Source organism: Rhinopithecus bieti, unplaced genomic scaffold, assembly GCF_001698545.2.
Source record: "Rhinopithecus bieti isolate Rb0 unplaced genomic scaffold, ASM169854v2 scaffold_110, whole genome shotgun sequence".
NCBI classification, from domain to species: Eukaryota; Metazoa; Chordata; class Mammalia; order Primates; family Cercopithecidae; genus Rhinopithecus; species Rhinopithecus bieti.
The window spans coordinates 3,433,535-3,446,614 of NW_016803311.1; the positions used below are offsets into that span (position 1 = coordinate 3,433,535).

Genomic DNA, 13,080 nt, shown 5'->3' on the forward strand with positions numbered 1-13,080 from the left:
GGGGAGGGGGGAGGGATTGCATTGGGGAGTTATACATGATATAAATGATGAATTGATGGGTGCTGACGAGTTGATGGGTGCAGCACACCAACATGGCACAAATATACATATGTAACAAACCTGCACGTTATGCACATGTACCCTAGAACTTAAAGTATAATAAAAAATAAAAAAAATTAAAAAAAAATTAAAATAAATAAAATGAATTCATAACTTTAAAAAAAAAAAAACGCCTGTTTTCTGAGTAGCAGTTTAGAAAAAGCTGTGCAAATAGTTGTTAAAATGATATAGCTTATGTCATCCTTCCTTTAAAAGTAAAACCTGCAATTAAATTTGCACATCAAATGATCCTTGAAGCTTGTATGTTACCAGTAAATAGGAGTGATAGAAGAGGCTTGAAAGCAGACAAGCCGTGTCAGTGACACATAACAGAAATGCAGTCATATAAAGAGAAGATATTACAGCAACACATGATCTGAAGCTGAATGCCACCGTGATACACCTATATTAAATTGCTAGAGGATATATCAGTTTTTAAAATGGTTTAATTTCTTTGAATATCATTGAACTAGAGTTGGCCCAGGTGGCAGAATTTAGTTAGGGCCTTTGGCTGAAAATTGTTAATGCAGTCAAGGTTTACCCTGGCTGAGCAAAATATGAAGGATCCCTTTCAAGTTTATTTTCAACTGATAAAATGCTTACTCTCCTAACCCGTTCTTATCCTTTATTTAGATTATAGTTTAAGACCTCTTAATTACAATTCTAAAATGGTATCTAATCCCCTTCTATTTTGACGTGGGGCTATGAAAACAGATTAAACCAACTATGTCAAGAGGTGGCATGTTATGGCCAAAAGCCATGGATTTGAAATCTAAACCTTAATTATTTTCCTGGCTATACAATTTAGTGTTATGTGACAAACAAATCATCAGTATTGGCAGTAGAACACAGTTGTAAAGAATTCAGGTTCATGTACAAAACAGGCTCATATCCCAACTTCATACCTTAAGGCTATACAACTTTGACCACATTACTAAATCTGTTTGCTTATCTACAAAATGAAAATAAGAGTATCTTCTTCACATATTATTTTCAAATAATATACGAAAAGAGTATAGCATAGTACCTGATTAACTATAAGTAATAAATGGTAGATTTAAAAAATCACATCTGAGTTTTCTCTTCTAAATAATTCAAATATTTCCCCCTTGCTAGATAACACTTGGGATCAAATGAGATAAGATAAATTGTAACTTCTTTTTTTAAGAGATAAGGTCTTCCTATATTGCCTAGGCTAGACTTGAACCCCTGGGCTAAAGCAATCCTTCTGCCTCAGCCTCCTGAGTAGCTGGGATTACAGACGTGCCATTATGCCCAACTAGAACTCTTCTTTACTCCAGGGTGACTAAGAACATAATGGTCACACTACTGATATAACCAAAGCATACTGTAAAAGAGGTTCATTGACAGTCACATTCTGCTAAGTGTTACAAATAATCATACACTTAGTGCTCATAAAATTGGGTGTTCCTTAAATCTGGTCATGTTATTTACTTAGAACGCTTCAGTGTTGTCTGAATGCTGTTATAGCAAAATCAAAACCTCTTACTGTCACCTAAAAGCCCTTTTAGGATCTGTCCCCTGCCTCACTTTTCAGCTTTGTTTCTTTCCATTGCCTCCTTACTCACTTTGGCCCAGCCCTGGACTCCCTGGGCATGTTGCTCCCTCTGCCTGAAACTCAAGTTTTCCATTCCTTAGCAATTCTCATCTTTTAAGCCTGTTTATCTACCACTTGCTCAGAGAAGCACACCCAGATATTTGAAGTGCTGTATGAGATTATCTATCCCCAGACCTAACCCACCCTCTTGCATTAATCTCTGTGTGAGGACATTTTTTATTTTATCCTGACCACTTACTACAGTTGGTGATGTTGCATGTCATTTATTTTTGTCCTATCTGTCCCATTAGAATATATACTTTTTGAGGGCAAGGGCCAGCCTTTGTTTACCACTGTATCCCCAGCACTTAGTACAATAGTTGGCATATAATAGGTAAAGGCAATCAAAAATATGTCCACATATACTCAAAGTGAAAAGGAAGCAAGAAAATACTGTAACACAAATACCACAACAGAGTAACTCAAACTTTTCCCATTCACAATCTGTAGGAAACTCCCCCACCCATGTCTGTAATATACAGTCATATGCCATTCCCCACTCACAAAAATAAACCTAACACACATCAAATAGTTTTTTAATTGACAAATAAAACCAAATAGATTTTTTTAACTCCAGTAGCTCATCTCCAAACTGTTTTCCTAGATGTAACGAGGGAAAGAAAGCAATGCTGGAAAAACTACATAATACTCAGCTAAAAGAACGAGGTTTGTGGAGCTCAACAAAAAAAAGTGCCCGTCTGGAAGCAGCCAGTTCTGTGAACCAATAGAAGAAAATTTCATCTCCAAACCCTCAAGCAGCTCTCCAGTTAGAAGGCACACTGCTCTACATCTCAGCCCATCAGTTTTCCTCCTTTGGAATAGTACGTTTTATCCTCCATTTCTTGTGAAAGACAACAATCTTGTTTGCCTTTGTCTTGTGCATCAGGTTAAAAGGATTTTCCTGAAAACTTAAAAGTAATAAAAGCACACTTTACTACAACCAATAGAAATAAGAAGTGCCTGCAGGATTTCTAGTGTTTCATCCAGCACCAAATATCAGACATTTTTATTTTTTATTATATTTTACAAATATTATTTCTGATCATAAAAGTAAATCCATGGCAGAAAGTTAGAACATTCAAAATATTTTAAGAACAAAATCATGAGTCATCCTACTAGCCAGAGATAAATGCTTTCACATTTTATATATTTTTCTAGTGTTTTTTTTTTAATGCATACATACTTTTTTTTCCAAAGGGGGCTACTGTCTGTATGGTTTTATAACCTTTTAACTCAAAGTATCCTGAGAAGTCACAACAAAAAGACCATCGCACTATGATTTCTCATTGAAGCCTTCCACATCAGGGGTCTCCAATCTTTTGGTTTCCCTGGGCTACAACAGAAGGAGAAGAATTGTCTTGAGCCACACAGAAAATACACTAACGATAGCTGATGAGCTACAAAAAAAGAAAAAAAAGGCAAGAAAAAATCATAACGTTTTAAGAAAGTTTATAAATTTGTGTTGGACCGTGCTCAAAGCTGTCCTGGGCCTCGGGTTGGACAAGCTTGTTCTACAGCCTATTTAAAACAGTTACCCCCACCCCCCAAAAAATTATGTAACTAATCTTTCCTTGAGCAGTTGCATTGCTAATATTTATTATAAAAATCTGCAACTAAAAAATAAAAGACAATCTAAAACTGCCATCCTTGAACGTAAATCTTTATGCCTATTCCAGCATGTTGTCTTAATGTAAAATTCTAAAGATGCTATGTAAAAGGATATGCCCATCTCTACATTATTAATACACTGTCCAAATTTCCCTTCAGAGATGTTACACCAACTTAGTGCATTCAGACTGCTATAGCAAAAATGCCTTATGCTGGGTAATTTGTAAAAAAAAAAAAAAAAAAAAAAAAACAGAAATTTATTTCTCACAGCAACAAAGGCTGAAAAGTGCAAAATCAAAGCGCCAGCAGATTCAGTGTCTGGTGAGGACTTGTTCTTTGCTTCAAAGATGGCACCTTTGTGTCTTCACATGGCAGAAGGGGCAAACAGTTCCTTCTCACCTCTTTTATAAAGGCACAAATCTCATTCATGAGGGCTCTCCATGACTTAATTACCTTCCAAAAGACCCCATCTCTTAATACTATCACATTGAAGATTAGGTTTCAAATATGAATTATGGAGCGATACATTCAGACTACAGCACCCAGCCACCAGTAGAATTTTTTTGCTGTTATCTTACACTCTCACCAAAACACTGGATAGCACTTGTTTTAAAAAAAAAAAAAAAAAAATTTTTCAGGCTTGAGGCACAGTGGGCTTTGTCATATCAATCCCAGATTTGGGAGGCTGAGGGGATGCATCGCTTGGATCCAGGAGCTCGAGGACCACCTGGGCAACATGCGTGAAACTCCATCTCTACGAAAAATTCCAAAAACTTAGCTGAGCATGGTGACACACACCTGTGCTTCAGCTACCTGGAGGCTGCTATGGATAATCACTGGCCTGGGAGCGTAAAGGTTGCAGTGAGCCGTGATTGCTGCCACTGCACTCCAGCCTGATGCAACTGAGTTTAGACCTTGTCTCAACAAAAAAAAAAAAAAAAAAAAAACTTTTTCAATCTGGATAGAGGAAAAATTACTATTTCTTTGCTTAGTCATGAATGTTACCCTTTCTTTCTCATTAAAGTTTTCAATTTGCTGATTTTCGTCTTTTCCTTTTACATCAATAGGAATCATTTGTTAGTCATCAGCGTGGGTTTTTCATTGTATATGTATAAGGTATAAATATGCATAATATTTTTCCTCAAGATCAAAATACACACACAACTTGGATTTATGTCTTCAGTGTCAAGTTCTAAGTTAAAAAATTAATGCAAATCTATTCTATATCTACACTTCAAAAAAGGTTATAGATTATGTCTTTCTGTATTATCGATAACATCCTTAAGTTAAAACCACATGTTTATCTTTTATAAATCTCATGAAGTAGTAATCCTTTCTGTATACCTCTATAGATTATTCCAATTATACTTAATCCAAAACCAAAAGTTTTTGATCAACTTTCAAGTAAAGTCATTTTATACTTTACTTGAAAGTACAAGAAGATGAAATTTACCCATTAACCTCATGCTACCTCTCAAATCCCAGAAGGTCACCTTAATTTTTACTGCAAATACAGAATTAAGTTTGAAGATAACCAACAGGTTAACTATACTCGTACAAAAGCACCATTACATCATTTATATAGAGATAGCTGTCATTATTTTTTATCTTTTATTGATTTTGAATATTCTAGTATTCATTGACTTAACAGAAAAATTCTGTGGCTTCTTAATATGAAATCAAAACATCACCTTTGGATCAGTGAATCCTAAGATTTATGAAGTTTCAGAATTTTCATCTCAGACTCCCAGGATAAACTGTGTACTTTATGTATAAGGTATGTGTCGAATGTCACCAAAAAGTCTGCTTTCAAAGACTTCAACATTAGGTAAACATGAGACTTAGATACAGAAAGAAAAAGTAGCTTTTCTGAATATGAATAAAGTTTATCAAAGTTTTCTGTGTTGTCAAATCATAGAAATTAATTCAAATCAGCTCTAATTGTATTTCAAATTTTGGCTGTTATGGTATAGTAAGTACATATTAAATAGTCACTTTGTGTGAGTCTTATGTATTGATATTTTAGAAAGACATATGATATACATAAGTATATCTCCCATAAAAATTATCTTGGCATTGCTCTATTTTGTAAGGGAGACTGTTTACAGACATCTCAATATCTTCAAGTATGGATATCACTTTACTTTAAAAATTTTTCAATCTCTGATATGGTTTGGCTATGTCCCCACCCAAATCTCATCTTGAACTGTAGCTCCCATAATTCCCACGTGTCATAGGAGGAACCTAGTGGGAAATAACTGAATCATGGGATAGTTTCCTCCATACTGTTTTCATGGTAGTGAATAAATCTCAAGAGATCTGAAAGTTTTATAAGGGGTTTTCCCTTTCACTTGGCTCTCATTCTCTCTTGCCTGCCACCATGTAAGGCATGCCTTTTACCCTCTGCCATGATTGTGAGGCCTCCCTAGCCGCATGGAACTATGAGTCCATTTAACCTCTTTTTCTTTATAAATTACCCAGTCTTGGGTATGTCTTTATCAGCAGTATGAAAACAGACTAATACAACCTCCAAAGTTCTTTTCTCCTAAAACTTAAAATAGCATAAATGCATGAAAATAATGAGTCTTCAGTTCACATTGTCATTTTGAATTATTTCACAATGAAAAAAATTCAACATCCACAAATCACTCACTCCTAGGTATCTTGTTAGGAAAAAAAAAAAAAGGACTTTCTTATTCAAGGTAAATGTCATTCTGCATTCCAATAGGATACCACAAGTCCACAGGTCTGTGTCAATAAACCAGAATAAGCCAGCAAATCTGACACTTACCTGCTAGATAACTGAAGCAATTTCTACTCGTTTATGGGGACTGTCTGGAATTTTAGCAGCAACGTGCTTTATCTCATACCACTAACTGTGTATCACCTGAAATCACTCTCAGAGATCTCAGGAAAAGCCATGTAGCTGATGCAGTGGCTCACACCTGTAATCCCAGCTACTTGGGAGGCTGAGGCAGGAGGATCACTTGAGCAGGAGGACTGAACAGGAATTCAAATCCAGCCTGGGCAATATAGTGATACCCTGTCTCAAAAAAAAAAGAAAGAAAAAAAACCAAGAAAAATCTGTGCGGGTGTGCACACACATTTTGCAGTTTACACAGCACTTCATTTACACTGTCCTGCCTAATTCTCATACCTTTGTTACCGTATGAAAAATTCTAAAATAGGGTAACACAATGGGTCTTCATTATATGGTGATTTACTCACCACCACAGTATCAACCTTGAACATCAGACCTGCAAAGATCTCATTATTTCATTAAAAGAATCCTGATTCATCATCATCAAATAACAGAAATGAAAAAAAAGATGGAAAAATATGAATTTTTAAAATTTACAAGCTCTGTCAACATACAAGTTTTATTATATATTTATCAGATGTGTCTTAAGCATTTGTTGAAATTTGTCTCACATCAGTAGGCTGATTGATTGGTTCAAAAAATGAGATGCAGAATTTGGCCTTTAGGTTTATCTGTATTACATATAAAAGTATAGATACACATATTAAAAGCATACATATACCACATGCATACACTGAACAGCATAAACACTGAACAAAACATAAATCTAATTAAAAAATCATACTTAAATATAAGATCAGAAGACTTTAATATGATGGCTAGTTATTAGTCACTCAGGAAAACTGAATAGACAGAAAGATTTAAGGAAGCAAATTGCTACTTCTCCTCCAGTAAGACTTTTGTAGGGAGCTGATATCTGAGGATTATTTCACAAGAGAAATTAAAGAGCTGACAAAGGAAGAAGGATTGGGTGCCTTTTTTTCAGATGAAGGACATGTTGAGGAACAAAGATTACAAGCAGGAAAGCAGCAAGAAACAAGAGGGATAATTACACTGTCAAGAGTGACAGAGTGATGGGATTTACTGAGGGGGCTGGAAATCTCAGACTCATCTGTGGGATATAAAACTCAGTCTCTGTGGTTGGCAAGGAAGAAAATCTTAAAAACAAATCCCTGAAGAGGATAGCACTGGCTCAGCAGAGTTCAAATATCTGCCAAAGTTCAAGTAGAAGGACTAGAATAAAAGCTCTGTAGTGATACATGCAAGGTAGTTATAAAAAATGGTCAAGAGAGGGGGTCAGATTTTGTGAAAAAGCCTGATGTCTGTGTGGCGACAGCAAAAAATGAAGATACACACTTACACACATACACACGGAATGCTTTCTTGCTAGAGATATTAGTGATATAGCGAGCATTCCTTAAAACAGTGAGACGGCAAAAAGAGGCAAATTTTGAAGTGACAATCTGTAGCTTTATTATTCTTAACTTGGTCTGAGCTGGTAATTAGCTAATCTGTTCCTGCTTTGCCTCCTGAAAGAATGAATAAAGATTTCCTGAGTGCCTACTATGGAGTGTGTACTATATTAGGGATAAATGAAATCATACAGTCATCCTAGAAGCAGAAATGATTACTCCAGTTTCATTAGTGATGTAGTAGGGAAAGAGAGGAAAATCTAATTCAGGCTAATTATATAGAAAGCTATTTTCATTACTGAAAGTTATGAGTTAGAAAAGACACAGCATAACCAGAACTGTACTAATTTAAATCTTGATGCATATGACAACTTAGATTTAAATTGTTAAACAGTTAAGAATGACTACAATTCAGTGAGTGGTATTTTTTCAGGGTCTGAAATTCACTAGCTCTCTGAAACCATCATTCCACTCAGGAAATTTTATGAATTTGTTTAGTTAAATCTAAGTTAAGTACAAGTGACTATGGTTTTACTGTTTAAATTTTTTACAAAGCCTGGGCACCTGGGGTTCTGATTACTTCCCTGGTGGATTTAATATCTACCTTTATATGTAGGACTTTACACAACTGGGTTTGCTTTAGAAGCAATGATCCCAAGTAGATTAACTCTCTATATCCCCAAGTAGATTGACCATTTGGCACATAGGATATATCTCTAAATCAACAACTCATTTTATTACCCCAAACTGTTTTACTTGTGTCCATCACTCCTCATTCTTGTGTTTTATTTTAAACATAATTGAAACACTTTAATATTTCCTTTAATGTTGGAAGATACTAATAAATTTAACTTAAGACAACTGACCCATTGCTATAACTTTTGTAAATACAGTAAAGCAAAGTATTTAAAATTCTGACTCATTAAAATAAAGAATAAGGCTGGGCGCAGTGGCTCACGCCTGTAATGTCAGCACTTTGGGAGGCCGAGGTGGGCGGATCATGAGGTCAGGAGTTCGAGACCAGACTGACCAACATGGTGAAACCCCGTCTCTACTAAAAATACAAAAATTAGCCGGGCATGGTGGTGCATGCCTGTAATCCAGCTACTCTGGAGGCCGAGGCAGGAGAATCTCTTGAACCTGGGAAGCAGAGGCTGCAGTGAGCCAAGATCATGCCACTGCACTCCAGCCTGGGTGACAGAGCGAGACCATCCCTCCCCCAAAAAAAGTAATAAATAAGTCTAGTTTCCAAGACACTTTTATCAAGATGGTTATCCCATAATGCTTTAATAAATGATGAAAAACTTGTAACTGCAGCATAGAATAATACCCTACCAGGTCTGATTGCAATGGAAAGATTTAAAGCCCTGTGAAATGAGTAAGCCCCTGCTACTTAGCACTGAAAGGGAATAATCAACAGATTAAAAGCATTGATGTAGCTAATTCTACTAAATCATTAGTTTTGCATTCTACCTACTAGCTTTTTAGTGATGGAACTTTAACTGTTACCGAAAGTGTAGTCAACTGGTATTATAGAAGGAAAACACAAGTGACCTAATCCAGAAGAATCATGCCAACCATAAAACTCAGCAGACTATTCATCACCATGGCAATAACTCTCAAAGCAGACACGGAAGCCAATTCATAGATTCCACTTTCAAACCAGGGGGTTTCTTGGGGGTGTATGTGTGTGTATATAATTTATCCAGTGTCCTGTGCCAAGCTAATAACAATCCAAGATGAAGCTTAAAGAAACTATAGCAGTGGCCCTTTTAATAAGACTGGGTCCTGACTCATGGAAAGGTAATCTGTTCCTCACTACAAAGAACCTTAGAGAATGTTACACAAACACAACAACAATAATCAGGAACGCTCTCCTGGGTGCTGAGTCATTAATTGAATTCGAAGAGTCAGGCATTACTCCTAATACCACCATATTTATGTGAGGATAGCATGTATCTTTTACATGAAAATACAAGTCCTGAAATAATAGATTTTACTATTTACATTTCAGTGAAATATTTATGCTTTGTGACTTACTTGAACACAAAATAACACTCCATTTCTGAGACTTTCAATAAGTTTAAACTGAAAATGTTGGTTGCAGAGATGCTATTTCTAGAAATATTTAAAGCACAATATATGTTAATATCAAACTTTGGTAGAAAATATTAAAGCCAATAAAATGGGCTAAAGGACACTATGAAAACGAAAAGACAAGCCACAGACTAGCAGAAAATATTTGTAAATCCATCTTTTTTAAAAACATTTCTTGTAAGGCACTGTGCTGGCAGCAAATTCCCAGTTCTTTTGTCTGAGAAAGTCTTCACTCCTCCTTCACTTTTGAAGGATAATTTTACTGGATACTGAATTCTAAGTGATTTTTGTTTCTGTTTTCCAATAGTTTAAATATTTTATTCAACTCTCTTCTTGCTTACATGTTTTTTGAAGAGATGTCCAACGTAATTCTTACCCTTAATCCCCTAAAGGTAAGGTGAAGTTACCGCTCAACCTTTCAAAATCTTCCCTTTGTTTTGAATTTCTGCAATTTAAATAAGATATGCCTGTCTGTAGATTTTTTGGTGTTTATCCTGAGCTTGGTGTCTGTCATTAATTTTGAGCTTCCAAGATTTGTGGTTTGATGTCTGTCGTTAATTTTGGAAAATTCTCAGTCATTATTATTTCAAATATTTCTTTTGATCCTTTCTCTCTTTCTTCTATTCATGGTATTCCCATTCTGCATATGTTACACCTTCTGTAATTGTCTCATAGTTCTTAAGTATTCTGTTTCAGTTTTTTCATTTTTCTTATGCCTTCAGTTAGGAAAGTTTCTATTGCCCTACCTCCAAGCTCACCGATTCTTTCATTAGCCCTCTCCAATCTACTGATGGCATCAAAGGAATCAAAGGCATTCTGCATTTCTGTTAGTTTTGAATTTCTTTAGTTGTGTCCCACAAATTTTGATATATTCTACTTTCATTTTTATTTAGTCAATGTATTTTTTATCTCCCTTGAAACTTCCTCTTTATCCTATGGATTATTTAGAAGCATGTTGCGTATCTTCTCAATGTTGGAGATTTACTCATCTTTCTGTTATTGATTGCAGTTTGACTCCACTGTGTTCACAGAATGCATGTATGATTTCAATCTGTCTAAATATGTTGAGGTACTTTTCATAAGCAGGAATATGGTTTATTTTGATATGTACAGTGCCTTCATTAATGTTTACATAGGTATGATTAACTCTCAAGGTCTGTACCTCCCCACAACCTCTTGAATAGTATTTCCAGATTAATCCTGTTTAAATACATTTTGATTTAACTATTCACAATACACTTCTAGGGATCAAGAACCTAAAATGGCTCCACACTGGCTATCACAACACTGTAAATTCACCTGTGTAGCTTCTGAAGTCCACCATCACCTGGAACCCTCTCCATTGTATCAACTCCCATCTCTATGACTTTGGGAGCATCTCAACTTTTCCTTAGTTTTGATAACTATATTGATAATTACAGTTATTTGATAAACATTTTTGTAGTACACACACACACACACACACACACACACACACACAGAGTCATTTACCCATTCAGCTAACCTATGAAATAGGTAGGATAATCATGATTTTACAACAGAGGAAATAAAAGCTCAGAGCTTGCTACTTGCCCAAGACCACCTAAGTGGCAGAGCCAGGTTTTAAATTCAGATCTTGATTACTCTAAAACTTCTGTTGTCCATCACTGGAAGAAGAATAAAAGCATGACTTTTCCTTTAGCACTTGATTCCATCCAGTTTAATTTAACCAATATTTGGGAGTATAAACTGTAAGCATGGAGCTAGGTACTTGAAGACAATCTGAAAAATAAAGATTCCACAAGATACACTAGAACTAGACTATAATTGTCTGCAGGCAGCTTAAAAACTATGGGACTTTAAGATAGATAATTCTAGTTTGTGAATAAAATTATAAACTCTTTGAGGGCAGGGGTCTTTTCTTTACCCTAGCATATGACTATTCAATCTTCTCTATATTTGCTTCCTGTTTTCCTTTTAAGAGAATTACGAACCTATTAGGACCACTATACACTGTTATCAGTATTGACTAGTTTCTGACAGTTGCTCATCAATACTTCCTTCCTTTTTGGTTCCTTAAGAGAGTCTCCCATAATAGCTATGTCCTCAAATTATAACATACCCCTTCTGTTCCTTCACTCCCCTCAGAAAATAACTGCATCTCCCACACAACTAAAAAAAGAGATACAAATGGCATGCCCTCCTTTACATTTAAATAAGAACATCTACAATAGCACACAAGGTCTATTAGATGTTAAATACTGCTTTAAAAATAGATTCACAGGCCAGGCGCGGTGGCTCAAGCCTGTAATCCCAGCACTTTGGGAGGCCGAGACGGGCGGATCACGAGGTCAGGAGATCGAGACCATCCTGGCTAACCCGGTGAACCCCCGTCTCTACTAAAAAATACAAAAAATTAGCCGGGCGAGGTGGCGGGCGCCTGTAGTCCCAGCTACTCGGGAGGCTGAGGCAGGAGAATGGTGTAAACCCGGGAGGCGGAGCTTGCAGTGAGCTGAGATCTGGCCACTGCACTCCAGCCTGGGCGACAGAGCGAGACTCCGTCTCAAAAAAAAAAAAAAAAAAAAAAAAAAAAAATCACAAATGACATTTAAAATATTCCATTTACTTATTTCAGAAATGCACCTTGTGCAAAAAGTTCAGTCAAAAATATATATCATAGTACCTTAAATGCATGTCTTTATGTGACATAGAAATTCATCTTTTTTAGATAGAATAATTAAAATGTCGTGGGCAACTGCTATCCAGGTTTTTAGCTAGCTTAACCAAATCCTCTAAACAGAATTCCTGTAGCCTTCGAAATGTTTATTCTTTTTTCAAAGTATTTTGAAGACAAATTCAGAATATAAAACTTTAATAAGACTTCCACCATTAAAATGTTTAATTGACTTTTTTTTTTTTTTTTTTTTTTGAGACAGAGTCTCTCTGTTGCCCAGGCTGAAGTGCAATGGCATGATCTCGGCTCACTGCAACCTCAGCTTCCCGTGTTCGAGCTACTCTCCTGCCTCAGCTTCCCAAGTAGCTGGGATTACAGGCGCCTGCCACCATGCCCAGCTAATTTTTGTACTTTCAGTAGAGACGAGGTTTCACCATGTTGGCCAGGCTGGTCTCAAAATCCCAACCTCACCCACCTTGGCCTCCCAAAGTGCTAGAAATACAGGCATGAGCCACTGCGCTTGGCCTTAATTGACTTTTAATTGTTTTTTTTACATCATGTGACTGACTTCATGTTAAAGATTCTAAGAGGTAAAGTATTTTCTGAATAGAGAAGATTTTTTTCTAGTATTCTTGCATAAACAGATTTCATGTTGTCTTCATGTAAGGGTGAATAATTTCAATCATCCCCCAAACTGGCAGCAAGAAGCTATTCAATGTGCTGCTAGCTAACCCCTACAGCTTGTGCAGTCATATTCTGAATGAAAAACAGA

General features: G+C 36.1%; 1 protein-coding gene across 3 annotated transcripts in view; it reads right to left on the bottom strand.

Annotated features, from left to right (window-relative positions):
- EPS8 (EGFR pathway substrate 8, signaling adaptor) overlaps positions 1-13,080 on the bottom strand; it is a 181,941-nt gene that overhangs the window by 111,853 nt on the left and 57,008 nt on the right. The window lies entirely within an intron of this gene.